General features: G+C 41.2%; 1 pseudogene; it reads right to left on the bottom strand.

The window, feature by feature from the left end:
- Window positions 1–1,438: 1,438 nt before the first annotated feature.
- Window positions 1,439–16,013, bottom strand: LOC113959266 (annotated as a pseudogene).
- Window positions 16,014–21,747: the final 5,734 nt, after the last annotated feature.

The raw sequence follows: 21,747 nt of genomic DNA, 5'->3' as shown, positions 1-21,747 counted from the left end.
TCACTCAGACAGGTTAAAATGTAACATGAAGGGAGCTGTAACATGAAGGGAGAAGTATTTGTGAAATAGGTGGTTTGTTTCCTGGTACTGATAAAAAGGTATTAAGGAGTCATACTAATGTAAAATTTTTCTTTCTGATAAATACTAAACCATTACAGTGAGAGCATATTCTGTAATCTCAAAATGCTTCTTTTAAATCATTCCACTATCACTAAGACCAGATTGAACAGTTTTGGTTACAGTACTTTACAATAGACCAAACAGAAAAGATTGAATTAACTTAAAACATGAGGAGGAGAGAATTGGTGTCTGACTCCAAGTAATATTCTCTTCCAGTGCTGATTCTTCTGATATAAATTGATTATAAGCACTTTAAATTTTGGGCTTTAAAGCAAATACTAAAAGCTTCAGCTCTGAAAGTGTTTTTGTGTGTCTCTAATGTGATAAGCAAAAGCCCAAGGGCCTCTAAAAAAGCCCAGAATGGCTGATGTTCTTTGCTTAGTCCAAGCTGTGAGAGAAAACTATTTGGGGCAATGTTGAATGGCTGGGAAATAACACTTTTGTGACAAGTGTGTTCTGGCAAGAAGTTAACATTGAAGGTCAGGATTTCTAAAACAGTACCTCAGGTTCTGTTAGTTTCCTCTGTTTTCATTTCACTGTAACTTTTTATGAAAGTTTGTGCCTGAAATTTTCCATTCTCAAAGTAGGAATTTTACTGGAGATGACTTTACTGGAGAGACTACTCTGCAGCAGAAGGGAGACTGCCTAGCACTCAGAGTGGAGTGGTATTGTAACAGGCTCTCTCTGTATTTCTCTGGATGACTTAGCAGAGAGGAATTTGGAAAGGGTCATTCTGGGACACAGTGCAGTACTTAACCGGCAGAGGGCTTGGATCCTGGTGAAATGTGGGAGTGGGAATAGAGGGAAAATAGAGAAGCATCTGAGTGAAGGAGAAGCAATGCACAAGCTTGAACAAAAAGCAGGCTGTTGTCAGAAAACACGGGAAGGGAGTGATAGCAAACCCTGTCACCCATAATGTTTTTGGATTGCTTCTTCAAGGGCAGATATAATTAAATAGGGCTGACATAGAGGAAGAGGCAGACTAGACTGTGGCCAAGTCTTCATTTATTTTAGGTTCATCTGGGAATTGCTATGGTAAAATAAATGTCTGTTGTGCCCCCATATTGTACCACACTCTCTACCTACAAGAGCAGAGATTTCCTTTCATCTCCTAAAAGGTGAAGTGGAAAGATCAAAGAGTTAGATATCCGGAGCTTAACATTCCTGCTAACTGAGCTCTTCCTGCCTAGAACTGTTCACAGCATTTGTTTTTGTATTGTGATTTGACAGATCTCTGGGTACCTGATCAAAGAAATTAAGGACAAATACAGTCTTGTAGCTCTTCCAATGAAAAGTGGCTATGTTTTGTTTTGTGTTTTTAATTTAAGAACTTGTAGTTCAGCCCCACCTTGACAGCCTTTTCCCAGACATTCTCAGGGCTCTGCTGCAGCAGCTGAGCTACTGTGATACTGTAGCACACCCTGTAAAGAGGATTTCCAGTGTATAGGAAAGATTAAGAGCAGGAAACAGAAAAATCATGTTCCTGGGACTGGTAGAATCAGTACTAGTACAAAAATTGTTTCAAGTCCACCTGCACTCACTGCTCCAAATGATATCAGATTAGCAGGCCTTTATTTTGTGTTAAAAGAAAATGGCTCTGACAGAACAGATCCATTTCCATGGTAGCAAACAATGATGGTGAACTGATTTATCAGTGAAAATGGGTAGAGAAATTTGGCAATTACCTCACTGGAGAAGGCAAGATAGTGTTTTTGGAAGTTTTTGGGGGTAGTAGGGGAGAATACAAGAAGTATCTAGAATTGACATCTTGCTGGTCGAAGGTAGGATAGCACAAATAATCTGACAGGCACAGTGTGTTTCAGGTTGCAGTTGATGTTCCTTTGAGAGAAAATGGCCTGACTTCTGGTATTGGAACACAAATAGCCAAACCTGCCTGGCTGGAATCACTTTTTATGTTACTCTGTAACTTGGTGTTTGTTTCCCTCTGGGAAAGGGAGACAGGATCTCTCCTCTTGCTGAGCTCACAAGACTGACTCAAGTGTGTGTTGTAGCATTTTGTGCAGAGTTGTGATATCTGGGGCACAGGAAACTACATTATTCAAAATGGGAAAATAAAATTCTGTATGTGGATTTTTAATCTATATTCACTATCTTGAAGATGCAGTTAGAAATCTGGCATCTTTTGCTTAATTGGGGCACAGAACAGTTGACTTGGGACAAATTATTTTCTTTTAAATCATTTAATAATCCCCTAGTTTGTCATCTATAAACTCTGTCAGTAACTATTTGTCATGCCTCCATCTGCCTTGTCCTTGGCCACTAAAAAGTACAGAGCTCTGCCTTATTCTGGCAGTACCTTGCTTATTTGGGCTGTGAGGGAGCTCTTAAAACTCTTTAATAGGCCACTTTGCTCTTGCATTTTAACTTGTTAAAGTGCATGGTACAGGACCACTAGTACAAACATCTGCAAAACTCCCATCTTTTTTCCAAATCCTTCAGAAAAAATTAAAAAAGCTGAACGTAGAATCTGGCTTTTCTGAGCAGAAATAGACCTGATTACAAGCCAACTGATAGTTGCTCATAAGAGCAGCTTTATTGAATCAGATTAAGTATACACACATTGTAGCATCCTGTCTCCAGCTGTGGTCAAATTAAGTTGCTGAAGATGAGTAAGTTGAGCACTGCAGTGGTGTGTTCTTTAAATATTCTAACAGCAGTTTGAGATCTTTTGTGTTTAACAGCCATCAGTTAACTCTTTGCTGTTCAGTTAACTTCTGAATCTGTTTCATCCCAAGGGAATGATACTTTACTCTCACATGTTGTCAAGAATTGCCATTTGTTTTGGGCTTGTCTGCTGCTAGATTCATTTGATGCTGCTGGTTTTTACAGATAGATGCCAACTGGTCTGTTTCCAGTCATGCTTTCCAAGCTGCCCCACATTTGATAAGCTTATGGCATAGCTCCCTGCACTTGTGTCAGGTCAAGGAAAGTCTTGGTTTCCTTAGTGGCCACCTGTATAAATTATTCCTAGGCCATTGATTATCCTGGTCAGTCTTCTGTAAATCTGTAAGATACAAAGGAAGGCTTTGTACAAGTACTACTTGTCCAGGAGTGCATGCAAAAATTTAATGAAATAGGTCTGTATTTTACTGTTTCTTTTGCTTCTCATTCTATGTGCTTTTAGATGATACTGACCTCAATGTGAGAGAGCTTGGAATTCTGGTAGATGAAAACCCTGAGCAGCAATGATAAGCAAAGAGTTTTGGGTTTAACCTATTGTTCATTGCCTACATTATCCTGTTCTCCCTCTAAAACATGGACATAACACTTTACTTTTTTTCACCCAGTCCCTTTGGAACTTTTCATGAGGCTTAATTCTACCAGAATGCATGAACTCCACAATCAAAAGCTCAAGTCATGGGACAATGTGTTTGTAATACAAAGACAAAATGCCAGGCTAAGATGTTTTCATTTTTACTGGTTCAGTCCAGTGGCACAGATAATCTCGCTGCACACTAGGAAGGATGTATGTCTGGGTTTGGTATAAGCACTGCTGCATAGCTGATGGAAACTAAAAATTGTTTGGGGATACTATAAACTTCTTACTGTAGTTCTGACAGAAAGCTGAGGGAAGTAGGCACACAGGAATAGAAGCTACTAGTCCTTCAAGGAACTTGCTCTGCTCCTAGAACTGGTCATGGTGACTTTAGCCTTATGCTGCATACATGACGCTGAGACAATATTCATGTTCTTTTCTTGAGGCATATTGTGTGTGTAGCATGGCATGTTCACTCTTGGCTTCAAGAGATGGCCTTGGCATTTTTAGATCTATGAAGTACTAGACCCTGCTGGTATCTGCTCCTCATTTTAGACATTCATTCTACCTGAGGATTAAGTAGTGGCAAATGTTCCATGGGCCACTGCAAAATATGTGGGGACAGATTTGTCACTGCCTTGAGGCTTCCTCAGTAGCCTCATGCAGTTAAATTAGTTACAGCCACACAAAGGGAGTGGGTTAAATGGCCATCAGTGTACTTATTCTTGCTTATTATCACAGGGTTCTGATGAATCTGAAGATGGACACTAGAAAGTTTCCAGTACTTGTCAGTGTGGCAACACCTTTGCTGCTGGTCCCTGCCCTGACAGAACTAAGCTCTTCAGAAGACAGTTGTAGCTTGTCCCTTCTCTTCTGCTGCAGTGATCTGACCAGCGAAACACTTGTTTTTCTTTAGTTAACAGAAGAGCAGTTAGACAGCAGTAAAAGAAACTCAAGTTTCTAGCCTGTCATGGCAGTTTTTATTTTCTTAACAAGTAGGTTCTGCGTAAAGCAAATTCTGGACTCGCAAAAAACCACAAAAGGCTGGAAGATTTTGGAATCCACAAAACTGCATACGACAGAGGTCGTGCTTTGTAGTGTTCTCTCTACAGATAGTGGATGCATTTGGAGCAGTGCCCTTGTGGGACATGTATCGGGGTAGGGGAAGGGGTGAAGCTGGCCCATGTGCTTCCTGAGCAGCTGATGGCAGCAGGCCTGCTGCTGTGGTAGCTGTGAGGCAGCAACACTGCTGGAAAAGGCACACACTGTAAATAGGGCTGCAGCTCTGCTGCAGAATAGAAGGCACTTTTATTCCCCAGTAACTGACACCACCCAAATTCTTCTCCTTATACCTTCGCTGAAGTCTCTGCAGCTGAAAAAGATCTATTGTCTCTAAAACAAACGCACAATCTCTGGCTTCTAACTTGTTTTGAATTTTTTACTATTATACTGCTGCTGTGATCATCTAGTCTGACTTCCTGCCTACCACAGTCTATAAACATCCTGTAAATAGCTTCGAGTCTGATAGCTGTGATTAAATTGGAATGTTGTTAGAAAATTCCTATGAAGTAGCAAATATGTCGAGATAAGCTGCACACTACAGCCTTAAATGGGTATTGCTTCTACTACTGCAGATTGGAAACAGATCACCTTCCATATAGTACACTTTCTAACTGCATCTAGAATGATATCCTGGAACTGATCTTTTCAGTGTAGCATGTTCAGGAGGAAAAAAAACACCAGAGAATACCTGTTACAGGCACCTTGCTGTCCATAGCACTGCACTACAACTGTTTGGTGTCAATTCCTGATACATTTTCCAGAGCTCTTTCTTTAGAAGAGTTGCTGTAAGAAATCCAGTTTGATGGGAATTGCTTTGCTGTTTCTAGGGCACCTGTTATTCAAACAACTTGCAAAAGTCGAAAGTAGCTCAGAGATAGGTCATTTCCTTTATTAACTACAAAGAAAATCAGTTGGGAAAGGATATCCATGAAGTGTGTATCCTAACTGAACCTTAATTACACAATTGTCCTTCCTCTCTGCAGGCAGTGCTGATTCACATTGTTCTGCTGGGCTGGAAGAGCCTAAAGCATGTCCAGGAGTTTTGAGTCATCTGCAAGAGTTCAAGAGCAAGAATTCTTGATTAACAGATGCCTCATTAAAACACATAGGCTGCAGCAGCACCGATTTTATTTTTTTTTTCTTTTACCAGAGAAAACAGCATCCCTTGGCATCCTTTGAGTCAAAACACAAGCAAACAGTATCTAGGGAGCAGTACAGGAGAGCAAAAATTTATGATTGGCTCTTATGAAACTGCCCAACTTTTGTGCTTGTTAAATATGACAGTTGCCAAACAAAATAATTCCTGTGTCTCCTTTATCAGACTTTGGATGTGCTAGGAGACATTCACAGTCTTAACTGCAGCCACTCTACTTGATAAAGGCAGTATTTATATACTCTTGATGATACTATAAACCAAACATACAAATCTCCTGCTAGTTTATTAGTTTTTAGCAGTTCATAAATATAAAACCTCATTAAGAGAAGAGCTCCTGAATCATAATTAAATGACGTCCTCCAAAAAGTTTTCAGTCTGTTACACTGAAATTACTGAACTAAGACTCTCAAGTAGCATATTGTCTTATCTCATAAAGATCTTTTGATGTTGAATGGATTGTCTTGTGTTGAAAACTAAAAGATAGTGTTATGTTTTGACCTGTCTAATAATACAACTAATAGGAGAATCTAAATTTCTATAAACTTTGTCAGGATTTCTATTCATGACAAAGACTGCTTTTAATAAATCTCAATTTTTTATCGTTACTAAATAAGAGAATATACATTCTGCTGCAACTGAGACTTTTGTTACAAGAGCAGAGCAAAAATACGGATAAAGGACTGATATAACTGTGGCTGATAATAGGGGAAGCAAATGCATCCAGGCTCAAAGATTACTTTTCAGAATGCCTGTGAGCTGCCTTTTCCCATCTTATACTACATATTCCACTTCTATAATGAATTAATATACCAAGTATTGCAATTTGCTTAAAACAACAATATACAGTCCCAAACCAGGGAGGATCTGAAGATGGTGTCTCTTTTAATCTTCCAAAAAAGGGATAGTCCTTGTGATTTTTGCTTCTAGAAACTAAAACTGTGAACTACAGTAAAAACACGTGTGTCTGCCACAGGGCAGTGGAAGTGAATGCTTGGTAACCTACACATGTATCAGTGACCTCGTTCTCAAAGGATAAAGTATCTCTTGCTTAGCTGAACATGCCAAACTTCCCTGAGATACTAAACAGCTCTTTTGTGAACTCCCAAGCCTACAGTGTGCTGTTAGGTAAGTGGGTAACCCAGGAAAACAATAAATTGCACATCTTGGTAAGTCTGTATCTAACCATTCTGTTATCTAGACACTGCCTTAATAACATTGGCATGAGTACATAGGCACAGCTCTTCACTTCAAAAACACTCACGACTCTCATTCTTAAAATGGAGTTTATTTACACTGGCTATCCCTTATGTAAAGGAGCCAAAGAAAACAGAAAAAAAATATTACCACTTATTTATTTTGGAATTTCCAGCTGATTTTGATTTTCAGATAGCAGTTTGGTATGCATCCAGTACAAGATGCCTTAACACACAATGTGCCTGCAGAAATTCCAGTGTTACCAACCTGTACAGGATGGGCAATGCTCTAATAAACTCAGTTGCTGTATTCCAGCAAATATGGATGTGAGGAGGTAAAGTTTCCAGTGGGGCTATCAAATACTACCTGTTTAGAGGATATCCAATGATAATCCAATCTTGCTAAAGCCTGGAGGAGGAGGAGATACTTGCTTAATGCACAGATGCGGTATCTTGAAAGCAAGGACAATTTCCTTGGTCAGTTCAAAGTCAAACACCTGAATAAAGCTCCCAAACAGTTGGGTTACTTCAGTTTGCAAAGACAGAAGTAAGATCATTTGCAGAAAAAATACCAAAACCAGGCTGAAGCCCTAGGAAGTATGCAATAGGCACATTTGTGGAGAGAAATGAGTAAATGTCATAAAGTTACAGTGCTGGTTGGTGGGGTCTAATTGCATCATCTCACTATGTTCTAATGAAGAAGACTTGGCTCCTTCTAAAGTAATTTTTTTGCATTCATAAGGAAGTAACCTGCTTGGTTAGGTTACTGATAGACAAAAGGTTTTGCCAGTTCTGACTATGAAGGGGATACTTCGTGCCACTGGCAGAGTAGGGTTTTTTCATGTATAAAGCTTTAACACCATTAATGATTCTGTAAGGTACCTTTTACCTTAAAATTTTCTTCAATGTGCTCATGTTGACAGCTTTGGGAATTGTATGCATGTTTCTTTAAATCTGAACCCAGATAAGCATGTGTCAGAACAGATAGGGAGTTACACATGAGAAGAGCTGCCTGTGTTCTGAAAGCCAAAAACCATATGTGCCTGTGTGGCTACATGGAACAGCTCTACTGGTAATCAGAGGTGGCTCACACAGGAGAAGCACTATAATAAACCTTTCCTAATTATTACATGAGCTCGTTAAATCCTTATCAGTCTCTGAAGCTGCAGTGACAACATGGGAGTGCCTTGAGCAAGAGTTCAGGATTGGCAGGGATGTTGTGTGGAGAAGTGGCCAGTGTACCCATTAAAGCCCCCAGGGCCATTGGTAATCTTCTGTTCATTGTTAAAAGTAATGCAGAGAGAATATTTTTTTAAAGCATTAAAATGTTTACGAGACACAGCTGGAGCTCAGCTTTCCATAATACCTGTGTAAATAGTTAATTTAGCCCAAATGGGAAAACTACATGTCACCAGGGAAAATACTGTGACCAGTATTAGCCTGAGCTGGGGTTTTGTTGTATTTGAGTGTGATTTCCTTGATTTGAGGATCATCAAAAAGGGAAATATGTTCAGGTTTGGACCTGTGACAATAAAAAGCGAACTTCAGCAGTCAGATGCCCGCTGTCTTCTCCCTCAAGCACTATAGCGTAAGAATATTATTGAAATGATAAAATAGCATCATCTTGCACACTTTAATTTACCATCTTTTTGTTCCTTCAGTCCCTGCCTTCATTCTTTTCCTTTTATAACTAGTGCACACATGAGAAGAGATTTGTAGTTCCTAATAAAACAGGTCATTTTAGTCCAGCCTGGGAATTTCTTTGATCTCGATCCCCAAAACTTTCTCTTGTCCTTCACAAGTACAGCTGCTCTGCTAAACACCCTGTCCGAGGTTAGAGAAAGCTGTGAAGACTGGAGCAAAAGCAGAATTTCTTCAGGTCATCTATTGAAAATCCCTTTATCTCAGCAGGACTGCAAAGGTATTATTTTTGTAAGCATCTGTTGTTTTGGTTTTTTGATGGTTTTGTTGTGGGTTTTTTTTAGTTCAGAAGTTCTCTTATATGTTTAATAAGCCCACCCAAGCTCAATTAAGAATCCTCTTCACTGTTTTCATCAACTAGTTGATCCTTCTAAATATGAAACTGCAGTAACAGCAGTTAGTGACAGAATATCACAGTAAGTGCAAGAGAAGTTTCTGTGTGTGAGATTTATAATTGAGTAGTAAATCTTTTTCTAATTTACATTAGTTTAACTCTGTGAGAGTTCATCCACATCCTAAGAATGGTTTAGTGCATTGACTCCAATCTACCTCTAGGAAAGAAATCTCACAAAACATTCACAACCATGGCCAGTGGGGGGCTCCAAGGGGACAATATGCAGTGACAGAGATCCCTTTGGATTGGCAAAACTTAATCAGCTCTTCCTGAGGAAGATGGATGACTCTCAATCTACCAAAAAAAAAAAAAAAAAGTTAAGTTTCACCTCTCAGAAGCAGAAGGTACTTCAAGGTTTAGCATCACTATAGTGACATACCAAGCCCCATATTGGCTTTGAAAAGGTGGTTCTTTTTGCTGCTATGGGTTTTTTTAAGGGAGTTAACCAGGGTTTCAGATCGGTTCCCCTTCTTCCCAGCCCTACCTCCAGCAAGGCCCATCTTTACACAGTAGTTTCTCTTTCTAGCTGCACACCTCATTTTTCGTGACCTCTCACAGGCCCTGTATCAATGGGCTCCAAGGTCCAGTTGTGCACATCCAGCTGAAGCACCCAACTCTCATGTCATCCCATCCCTGGACCTGTCTATTCACGCAGCCTTTTTCCTTGGGAGCTGTGGGAGAGGAGAAAGGTAAGCCCTGCCATGTTCTCCATTGCAGAGCTCAGTGCTTGCAGCAAGAAGAAAGGCAAAGGTTGCACTGTCACCCCAGGGTTGCCACAGGCTTGTGTGACTGTGGCTTCCTGCACAAAGACAGGCACAGGATATTCTGTGCTTCTTGTTACAATTTAGCCAAACACAGGTATATTCCCAGACAGGTATGAAAAAGCACAGCCTTAACAGAGAAGGTATTTTTTACTGCCAGAGTTATTCCATCAACAGTGCAGCACCCCAGACAGGTATGATGTCAGTACCGAGGAGCTAGAGAACAATCTACCTGATTATTTGCAGGTTTGTGTCTTAGGCCTGGTTTTCTCAGGAGCCAGTCTTTCTGTTTGCAGTTGGAGACTTCAATAGCCTACATCCACCAGCTCTTCTCTAGCCTAGAAACACTACAGAATCAGACTGCCTACTTTTTTTTTTAATGTGGAAAAAATGCCTGCACAAAGACTTCAGTGGTAAAAATTATCATGACTGGGGTCCTCTTGTGCTGTGCCATTAGTGCAGTACATGAACAGTGGGGCTCTGGTCAGACTCAAACTCTCACATTGTGTGTCATCATACAGATAAACAGCAGCATTATTTAAGATGAACAACTACTACACTATTAATATTTCAGTAGAATATGACTATTTTGAAATATTATCCCCAGGCAGACCTTCTTCTTATAGGTAAAGGAGATTCTTTTAGGATAATTCCTCAGCTAACAAAATAATTATCCCATAATTAAAAGCTCATCATTTGGAACAGTGCATCTTGACAAGGAGCTGTTCTGGGATAGCTAGAGCAGGATGGATACCTGATCATCAACACTCATTAATTTCCCAAGGGAGATGTACCATTCAGCAGTGGCATTATAGTATAAGCAGCACTGTGTTCCCCTACCACTGCCTATTTTCGTTCACACTAATGAACAATAAAACAGCCAGACAGCTCTAATTAGATTGGCACCTCCAGCAGAACAGAAACGGGAGAAAATAATCTACTACCAGCCTTCAAGGGCAGAAAATATCCCTCTTCCAAAGCAGAAATCCTTTTTATTTGAAGTGTCTGTCATAAGTAAGAGCCTGAAATGCTTGATTTTCTCCTTCAAATGAGCAATAAAAACGTACCTTACTGCTCATCTGACAGAAGGAAAAAGCATCAGTGAATTCTTCTGGCTCTGGTCGACGGCAAGTTGAATATGAGTCAGCAGTGCCCTGGCAGCCAGGAGGGCCAACTGTGTGCTGGGGGCATCAGGCAAAGCATCACCAGCCAGTCCAGGGAGATGATTGTCCCCTTCTGCTCTGCACTGGGGTGACCTCACCTTGAATATTGTGTGCAGAAAGATATTAGGGAGCATCCAAAGGAGGGCAACGAAGATGGTGAAGGGCCTTGAGGGGAAGCCGTGTGAGGAGCAGCTGAGGTAGCTTGGTCTGTTCAGCTGGAGAAGAGGAGACTGAGGGGAGATGTCATTGCAGTTACAACTTCCTCATGAGAAAGACAGGAGGGGCAGACAGTGATCTCTTCTCTGTGGTGACCAGTGACAGGACCTCAGGGAATGACCTGAAGTTGTGTCAGGGGAGGTTTAGGTTAGACATTAGAAAAAGGTTCTTCAGCCAGAGGGTGGATACTGGTAGGGCACTGGAACAGGCTCCCCAGAGAGGTGGTCACAGCACCAAGCCTGACAGGTTCAAGAAGAATTTGGACAATACTGTAGGGCACAGGATGGTCCTGTGCAGGCCAGGAGTTGGACTCAATGATCCTTGTGGGTCGCTTCCAGCTCAGCATGTGCTGTGATTCTTCTTTTGACCAACCCAGGTGGTTAGAGCCTGGTGCTAATAACGCCAAGGTTGAGGGTTCGACCTCTATATAGGCCGTTCATTTAAGAGTTAAAGTCAGTGATCCTTGTGGGTCCCTTCTAATGCAGAATATCCTGTGATTCTGTACCTGACTGTGCTAGCACGTGGTGAGGGTGGAGGGGAAAGGAAGCTCAAACCATCAGCCAAGCAGGAATTTGAGCTTGCACCCAAGCCCTGCCTCCCACGCAGCCTGTGCTTGTGCCTGTGTTGCACAGAGAGCTTTAGCAAAGGACTGTGGCCAAGTTCCACTGCTTTCTAGAGCAGGAATTTTGGGTTCTCTGAGCACATTGGCACAGGCATGTTGGCTTTTCTGGGGTCTGGACAGCTCAGGTGCAACTAAAGCCTCCAAAAAATGCTCAGAGAATGAAATGGGGACTGAAGTGACAGCATGTCAGCTCAAGGCACTGCAGGGTACACACACTGTCAAAGATTTCCTCTTGCCATGCCCAGCCAGTCAGTTTAGTAAGCAGTAGACATAAAAATACGTAAATTTTGGCAAGGTGGTACAAAAAAGGAGGCTAAGAGAAATCAGCAATCTGAAATACTTTATATTGGAAATTCTCTCAGAACAGTTCCCAAAGTGGAAAGTTTAAAGTTTTCAGGCTGTTATTGCAAACTAGCAAGAATTTTTCAGCCTGTTGGTGAACGTACCTCCCACATGTCCAGGAAATCTGTATTGCTGGGAATGATCATGCCATTTCCATCTGCAGGAATTTGTTCCTCTCCTGCCTCTCATCACAAAAGAAAACCAAGTTTAAGATAGGCAGAATTGTAAGTAGTTAAGGAAATCACTTAGAAATTGAGCAAGTGAGTGGAGCTTGAGACACGCTGGATATCCTGACTTATGTTTGTGTTGGGGTGAGATGTGGCCAAAACCCTTAATCTGTACCAACAGAGTAATCTTCAAGAAAATCTGCCTTTTGAGAATCTGTCCTGCAGGCAGAGGAAGGGCAGACAGTTTTGTGTGCCTCAGTCAGGTTGGGGGAAGGCCAGAGATGTGACACAATAGGGAAACAAGGATTTATTTAAGCTGGGGGTACAGAGAGGAGAGAAAAATAGGAACTAAATATTTCACAACTCTTTGATCTGGATAAGCAAATGACAGCTAAACCTCATGCTTTAAAATTAATGTGATCTGGATGGTAATTTGATGCATGACATGGAAATGCTGAGCAGGGTAAAATAAGATGATTTTTGTACTACAAGACCTAGTTTAAGCACCCTTTCTCCTAGTCACTCAGTGCAGAGGTTTATCATTATGTCCTAAAGAGGTTTAATGACACTCCTCGTTAGAAAGGACTAAAGGCATGTCTGGTCCCAAAGGCAAAAGGTGCAGAGCTCTGACAGATGGCTCTCAGGAGTTTAAGTCACAACACCTTGAATCCCATGGGCCAGTACGTCAGGTAGAGATCCAAATAATCCAGCTGGAGGGCAGCAAGTGTTTTCTGGCACGCCTCCTTCAACAAGGATCTCTTATGGAGGGTGGACAACAGCTGTGGGGGTAATGCAAAGCCTGGGAACTGCTCTCCTGCCCTCACAGTGGATGAGCATCCCTGGCAGAGAAACATACAGCACAGGCACAGAGAGAGTAAGATGAGGGAGTGCCACTTTTATGCACCTTATTTTATTTCAGTACTGTCCACTAAATAAAATGAGAATGGGATACTCTAACATTCCAACAATTATTGCAACAATTAAAACAAAGAAAAAAAGTGAACCTGGTGAAAATCCATCTGCCAGGTTCCAGCAGATAGAAGTTACTTTATTTTTCCTACCATTGTTGTTGGGGGGAAAAAACAAAACAAAGCATAACATACAGGAGTTAACAGGCTGAGGCCAACAGCACAGCAGGAGTGACCACGAATACAATAGCTCTGTTTCCTATCTTGGAGGCAACCGAGAGCATGGCCTCAGTTCCTGTCTCCATGGCTGACAATGGACATGGACTATAAAAAAAAAATCACTCTCAAATCAAGCCTTTTGTTTTTCAAGGGCTGACCTGTTCCTTCCCCCCAACCACAAAATGCTTTGCTGTGAGAGAGAGGAGTTAATTCCCAGAGCATCTTCATCTCCTGACACTTTGCAGGTTGGAACCCTGTGTCTCCTTCTGAGAGCTGGCTTCATGTGAGACACGTTATCCAAGGACATACCTTACTGACAATAAAGAAGTCTTCTTGCCTCACAACCCTCTCCTCAATTTTTTCTCACAGTGCATCCCCACTCTGACCCCCTTTCTGGTACATGTAGGCACAATCCAAGTGGCAGCATCCAACATCAATGGCAAACTTCACTTCAACTCTCGCTGTTCCTTGGAGAGACTGAAACCAGAAGTCAGTAATTTGGTAAATAGCAGATTAAGAAGTTTGCTCTTCTCCAAATCTGGAGACTTTAAACCCTCAACTGATGAGGTGTTCCAGTCTGGATCTTGCTTTCATTAGTTTTCTGAAATAAGATGGCAAAGGGAGTCACTGACAAGTTGCCCGAGCTGATCTGCCCTTTTCTAAGGATCGAGCGCTCACTTTCAGACACTAGGCTGTCTTGAAATAAGTTCTTATTTTCCCTGAAATTAATGGCAATTTTAGTGGTGACATGAGGAAACGAATCACCTCTGGAATGTGTGCTGGCCCTGCACACAAACAATCCGCCTCTTGTTGGCACAGGACAGGGAGGTGAGAGGATGCAAAACACTACAGACAGTGCCACCTCCTGGGTAAAATACACAGCCATGCTACTCAATAACAAAGTAAATCCCTTCAGATTCTTGCCTTGGAGACACCAAAGAGTTGTTTGATGGCTGAATCCAGAAAATGGCACTCCAAACGGAACCATGATTCAAAATCATGACCACCTCCTACATTTAAACTTCATTACAACCCCATCTTTTTTTTTTTTTATGATTTCACTTCTCCAGGTTTTTCCAATCAAAGAGTATTTGGTTGGTTCACTTAAATGAACAACAACAAAAAAACCCACATAGAAAATGCAGCAATTTTTGCCCCCCCAGGGCTGCACACATCCAAACAGCCAGTTTAAAGTTTTACAAGTCTTCCTTTTTGCAGCCCCTTTCCCCATCCCACCCCTTCCTACCTGTGAATGCTGCAGCTCCCAGGGTGGCATGGGGAAGCAGGCTAATGGTGGCCAAATGCTAGGCATTTTGTAGCTTGGGAAAACTGTCATGCAGGAGTGATCGGCATCGCTTTTGGGTAAAAGGATTGGTGGAGAGCAAAGGAAACAACCTACTCTGTGGTTACATAAAACTCTGTAACACGAGATTTTTTCAGAAAAAAATAATCCTTTTTTTTTTCATTTTACATGGTATGCACTGAACAGGGCTTCAAGTCAGAGCAGCAGGGTAAAGGAGGGGTTCAGTTACAGCACGAAAATGCTGAAGTTGCTGCGAGAACCTTGAAATTAAATAGCTTTGAAGAAGTAGTTACTGGGGGTTTGGGCCAGGTTTTCATTGTATTAACACAAGAGATTGATTGTGGTGGCAGAGATCATGTGTCCAAAATATTCCTTCTGTTTAGTCCTAACCAGTTGCTATTAGTAGCTTAATGTGTTCCTTCAGAGAGCTCATCCATCACAGCATTGGTGCCCTAAGAGGCCCCCCACAAGGCACACTTTGGTTTTTAAAGCCTTCTTTAGCTACTAGTGTCCTTTGTCACGAGAAAAATCAAGACTGAAAGGGTTAAACAAACTCAATCATGCTTGTTTATATAAGTTATGTGCTGGTTACCAGCAGCTGACCCAAAAATACAGCAAGAATAAGATACTTTTATGCTGACTGGAAAGTGTTTCATGGAGTTGGCAAATTGTAATTCAACATATTTTGTTTCCAGTCTCAGGGGAAAAATCGGCTATTTTTTCTTAAGAAGATCAGTTTCTTAAAATTTTCGGCACATTTCCAGACTACTTTTACACTCAGTATATCCTTAAACCTACTCTCTTCGTGAAAGTCCATTAGGTAAGATTGCAGGAAAGTAGTTTGGGCAGTTCTTTACCTGCAAAAGTGCTGTGTACTCATCCACTGCCATGAAAATAACTTATTCACAGGCTCTAAGGAGCTAATGTAAATCCCCATTTCCAAATCCACTCATTGCTACTTAAGTTCCTAGATCTACATGCACTCATTAAAGATGACACCTACATGACATGATATTAATACTCAATGCCAAAAGCAAACAAACAAACAAACAAACAAACCAAGCTGGGCAGACATTTTTACTTTTATAGTATGTAATTTTTTTTCCCATAGCTAAGAAAAATCTCCTTCTGCCTGTTCTCCACTATCACTCATAAGATTTCCTGAGGGGCAGGGATAAATACCTGCACTAAGTGAAATATTTCAAAAGGCAAAAAACACCATACAAAGGATCTGCTGCATTTTCCTGACTCGAAGAGGAGATTGCTGAAAAAGTCTGCTGTGATTCTCAGCAGTCTCCTGCTATCACCGGCCTGACCAGAGGCACAAGGATGAGGAGAGGTCCCCAGCTCCAGCAGGTCCCCAGGATGGGCATCCTTGCATGGGTGGGCAGCTCCAGGTAAGTGGCCATATACAATCTCCCAGCACCTCAGGCAAGGAGAAGCTCCTTGCAGACCTTTTAAATTGATCTTGCCCCTCCCTCCTGCCTGCTGACTGGCTCCAGACAAGGCAGAAGTGGTATGATAAGCAAGAGGAGTCAGGGATTTTGATTTCTCTCACCCGTCAGAGAACTTAAAAACTTAGTGCGAGCTCCTCGCGTGAATTTATTGAGTGAGCTCATTGTGGCAATTACTCAGATTGCACTGGCTGAGCTTGTAGCTTTTTGTATACCACAGTCTCTACTTGTTTGCAAGAAGAGTGGCAGCTGAGGAGTTTGTACTTGCCCCAAGAACATTTCTTGTCTCATCTGTCATGAACACATCACTAGAAGAAACCCCAAAGATATTTTCTTCAGGACAGACCTATTCACAGGAGGGATCATTGTTAAAAACATTCCCAATATTGCTTCATCCCCTAGGCACCAGGCACCCATATTATATATATATATATATATATGTATGTATGTATGTATGTATGTATGTATGAGTGGTCTCTCAATTCATGTACTATTGTACACACATTTTTTCTCAGTTTTCCATCAAACTTTTTCTGTCATTCTGCAACTCCTCAGTCCTTACTTACCATACAAAAGTAGTCTCTAATATCAGAAAACACATTTTTAAAACTTTTCCTCCTTAGATTAGGGATGTAGCAGTCCACTGAGGATCTGAATTAACATCTTCATTGAAGACCCACTTAAGTTTTCACCAGGGTTTCTTCATCTGTTCAAAGAACTTCATAGCTATGGAGAATATTTCACTCTGACATTCAGCTTCCGAGACTGAATGATGGCTTATCTAAGAATGATTTGCCATATTATACAATATTTTAGGTGGAATAGTAACTGAAAATGAATGTCCCATCTGATTTTCCACTAATTTATAATCTCCCTGTGTTTCTCAGGATTAATGCTAGCATTCCTAAGATATGATAATGATATAATATATTGTCAAAGGTCAAACCACCTGATTGTACAACACATTTAAAATATTTTGATCCAATTTACTTGGTATATTTAAAATAATCAAGTAGACAGGGGATTATATGCCCATTAGACTATTAAGGACAAACCCTTAGAAGCATTTTGACATTTCCACAGTGAGATTTGTCAAGAACCAGAGGGACAACACATTTCTTATAAGCATGAGTTCTCCCTACTTGAGAGAGGAGTAAGAAAGAAACAAAGCTTTGCCTTTTGAATAGCCATCGTGTAAGTTCTGTGGGACTCTTAAAAATCAAAATTACAAAATCTGCAAGACTAATGATCATTAATGTGGCACACTTGTGTATCCTGGAGCAGCCACTGTGGCATTTTCTGTATTTACCCGCTTTTTGGAAGCCAAACAGTTTAGAGTGTCTTGTCACTTGAGACTACGTTACTGTTACTTTATGGCCCTTTCTGAATGCATGCTGTCCTACATTAGACTTTTTTTTTACACTTCACAACTATTAAACCCTCTTCTGCCTAAACTGAAAAAAATCAGTTTTATAAGGCTTAGTAGGAATAGCAGCGTATTCTGGGAAATCCAAAACTCTTTACACAGAGTGGGTTTGACCCCAGCTTGGATGCCCCAGGGTCCTGCAGAAGGAGCTGGCATGGTACCTGGTTTCAGAGCCCTGCCCAGAATTTTGCAGGATTTCATTTTAAAGATATGGGTGATAGGATAGGATATGATATTGTCTATCCAGCCATTAATGGACTTTTCCTTCCCTGTCCTATCTTTGCCTGTTTACAGACAAAACCAGCCCTGGGGTAAGAACATGTTTCAATCAGCAGCACCCCAAATGCCTAGTGACCCATGGCAGGTCACTTAGTCCAGGCACTTTTTGCTGTGTGCAGACCCTGCATGCAGAATATGCTCAACCTAAAAGCAGAAACCTGTTGGTTTGAAGCTAACACATATAAAAGTCAACAAAACCTAAGAGGCCACGAGGCTGGGCATGAGCACATTCAGCACCCCCATGGTAGAGACCCAAAGAGCCCCAGGGTCCACCCTGCTGCTCCCTACAACAGGTCCCCAGAGGTACCAAACTCTTGTCCTCCAGCATCACATTTCCTTGAGGGTTTCGTACCTTTGCATGTTGAACAGTTTTTCACTTGTTTCCTCAAGTCATTGCTTGTGTCTGCCTCAGCCAGTAGCCTGGCCTCCCTATACCTCAGACCTCCTCATTTCCCCATCCTACAGCTTGGCAGTTGGAGCCAGAACTGGCCAAGGATTTGGACTGAGGTGGGCAGATCACTGCAGCTTTAGGACAAGCCAAAGGAGAACTCTTTTCATTTTGTTTCTGAGGTCAAAAAAGTCAGGCCTGTCTGCCTAAATTCTGCAAGGAAAGCAAGGTTTAACCAGCAGCTGTACTGTTCAGGGCTGCTACGTGGAGATTTCATTCACTTAGGTGGGTTTTCTCCTTATCTGTGAGAAAGAGGAGAGGCATGATGACCATGACTCTATGAATCATCCATTTGATGTCCTGGTCACAGAGGCTGCTGACATACCTGTACAGGTGGTCTGCAAGCAAGGACAGGAAGAAATTCCCTTCAGCTCAGTGCAGAAAATGATGTAGATTAACAACAGGCTGCCCTTCCAGCCGTTGTGTCTGTGTCTTTTAGTGGTGCGTAGCCACCGCCCTAATGGGAGGGACTTTCTCGACCTCAGCTCTGCCCATCACAAAGGAACACATGGAGAGCATTATCCCATTCCCTGTTCTTGCAGTCCTTCACACAACAAAGCATTTTCATACATAATCAAACTGCATCCCATGGTCTACCAAATTTTCAGTCATGAGTCTATTTAAGAAAACAGTCAGTAGCACAGAGCACTTCTTAAACCTTTGTGAAGGTCTTCATTCACATTGTAAGTCCTCATTCAGTTTTTCACTGGACTTACAACTTTTTTCCTTTAAATCAGGTAGATTTAGCTCAGCAGCATTTCTCTTCCAGTGTTTTTACTTCATATAAATTAGAAATTTTTGTTACCTATGAAACTCTCTAAAGGGTTGGTGATTTTTGGGCACTTTTGCACAGATAGGTGCAAAGAGTGTTGAGCCTCCCAACTAGAAGCTGGTAAAATATGAGGCAGCCAGCCACATGGGAAGTAGCAGAGTCAGAGCTAAACAGCTCTCTTGTAAAAACAAATTGCTCCATAAAATACCTTCGAAAGGTTGTTTGAGGTTTCTGTTTGCACTTGTTAGGCAAGTGCTGCTTTCTGCTCACAGCTTCAAGCCTAAGCTGTGCTAGAGAAGAAATACCATATGGATGTACTGGCAAAGATGATTTGGCCTTGTCATCACCAAAATGTCCCTGGGAGAGGTATGGCCTCTGTCAAGGCAGGACCAGAAACTTGGTTCTAAGGAGAGGAGACCAGTAAGACAAAAGTGCCCAAAAGGCAGTGATATAGGAAATGCCGGGGCCAGTAAAGGGTCAGCACTCTCTGGATACCAGAAGAGCAAAAACTAAAGCTGTCCCCAGATGAAAGACAGGTAGAAACTGCCACTGAGAGAATCTGCTTATCAGATCTGTTATCTGTTCTCTGTTGGAAGAAGTTGCCTTTGACAGCCGTTCAGTGCAGGAAAATCATCACAAGATTTGCTATTGGGGTCTATCGGACACAACAGATTGTTGTGATCCACAAAATTACCTGTAAAGGTATTATCAATTAAAATCACTAGTAATGCTAAGTCCTAATAAGTTTTACACTTTCCACTGTAGTTTAGAGTAACTACAGTTTTATCAACCCATGTTTTTTAATCTGTATTAGGATGTGCTTCTTTGGACGTATTTTATAAATGTAGATCTCATGTGCAGCTTTTTGTGTAGATACCAGTGAAAACTAGTTGATAAATAACCCTCATAAACTAAAATTATACTGGAAGTAAAGTATCAAAAATTATTTTTTTACTTTTACTTTCGTGTATAATTTTTGGTATTTACAAGATATTGACATTTTGTAAGTTAGACATGTGAGGTGTATAATTGTTACATAGATTTACATTTTTTCTGGTTTTCTCTGTGTTTCCTGAAGGTGAGGAATATCCGAATCTGAGGAAATGTCTGTCAGAGGTGAAGCAGAGAATGTGTAATTTGCTACTGCTCCTTCTCTTAAGCCATGGTAATCCTAAACCAAACAAAAAATGGAAATAAGGAGTTACCAGGACCTATAAAATAATCTCTCCACACAGATACTCTTGGCTTTATCTGGGTTTTCAAAGCCCTTGCTATCCATGCTGGGCTTCATTTGCACAGTGACTCAAACACAGGGCTATAATACTGCTAATACTACTACTACTACTACTAATAATAATAATCTCGACTCCTTTGTGGTGGCTCTGTGGTGATATTTTTCTGGCAGAAATGCAGGAGCTGTATCTTGTAGCCACCCCAAGGCAAGGACTCCACATTACCACTGGTCTCCATGTTATGCCTGTACAGTACTGAATCCCAGGCACTTTGCTGAAAGGGGGTTTCCTTAGATGTAAGTAAACTCCTAGGGCAGTTTATCCAGTATGTGGCTGAGCTTTGCTGTGGACACAGAGGCAGCCAAGGTGACTTTTTGTAAAAGCAGCTCAGGTCAGGCAGAGTTTTTGAAACTGAGTTTTTAAACTGCCATGCAGTTTGCACACCCTCCCGCTCCTCCCATGGCCCATCTGCATCTGGAAGCAATATAAGCTTGACAGCAAATCTGAAAACATGACAGCAAAAAACCAAACCCATTGTGTCTCCAGCACAAGGGTGAAGTTTCCAGGTTTAGCTGCTTTTCCTTGGTTCTTGGAGCTAAATATTAGCAGCAGTTCTACCCCAAATACTTAATCTGAGCATTCACCTCTGGTCATGTGGCCTGTGGCCTCCCACCTGCATTTACGGTGTTTAGGAACAACAGACCAAGAATAAACCACAAGACCCATTTTCTAGGGAGTTTATCACATAGTATTTTATTCAAAAAACACTTACTATTTTTCACTGAGATTGATATTTTTTCACTGACTGGAAAGATTCTTAATGTATCTCAGCAATTGCTTCCTTGATGGGTAACATCCCTGGAAGGTTATGACACATTTAAGGCATTTTTCATAACCATAAGTTTTCAAATTTCAAGTTATGTCTAATTAGAAATGTCTCGTCAGTCTCTTAACCCATTAATTTCCCAGTTTCTGGAAGTGCATTATTTTTCCACCCCTTCACTTCAGCAAAGTGCTGGACAAGGCAAACAGGAACTTGGTTTTCTTACTCATCCATTGCAAGGTGCTTTAGAAAGATTGCAACACATTCTTGAATGTGAATAGGCTGAAAATTCCTCATCCTGGTGACAAACAACACACCGGGATATTTTAAAGAAGAAGGAGCAGTATAAATACAAGAGAGTTGAGCAGAATAACGGACCTTGCTGTACAGCAAAATAAATACCTGCTACACTATGAAAGTGTAATTTCATAGCTATGCTCCAAAATGTCTCAATTTACCTTCCACATACCGACAGAAAACGGACATGATTTCTGAACTTCATCGTCATTATCAAAATATAATTAAGTTATACACAGCTGCTATTAAATCTGCATTAGTAATTTTAAAATGTGTTCAGTCTCGCAAAAATAGCACCTTTGTAAAGATACAGTCAAACTGCTGGAATCCTCGATCCCTTCACAGGATGTGGTACAATAATGCCACCAGGGCATTAAAAGCATCACAATCAAATTTTTTGACTTTCCTCACA

The sequence above is a fragment of the Corapipo altera genome, unplaced genomic scaffold (assembly GCF_003945725.1).
Source record: "Corapipo altera isolate COAL_440 unplaced genomic scaffold, ASM394572v1 1, whole genome shotgun sequence".
Taxonomy (NCBI): domain Eukaryota; kingdom Metazoa; phylum Chordata; class Aves; order Passeriformes; family Pipridae; genus Corapipo; species Corapipo altera.
Note: the sequence above shows the minus strand (reverse complement) of the source record. Positions and strands in the feature narration are given on the sequence as shown.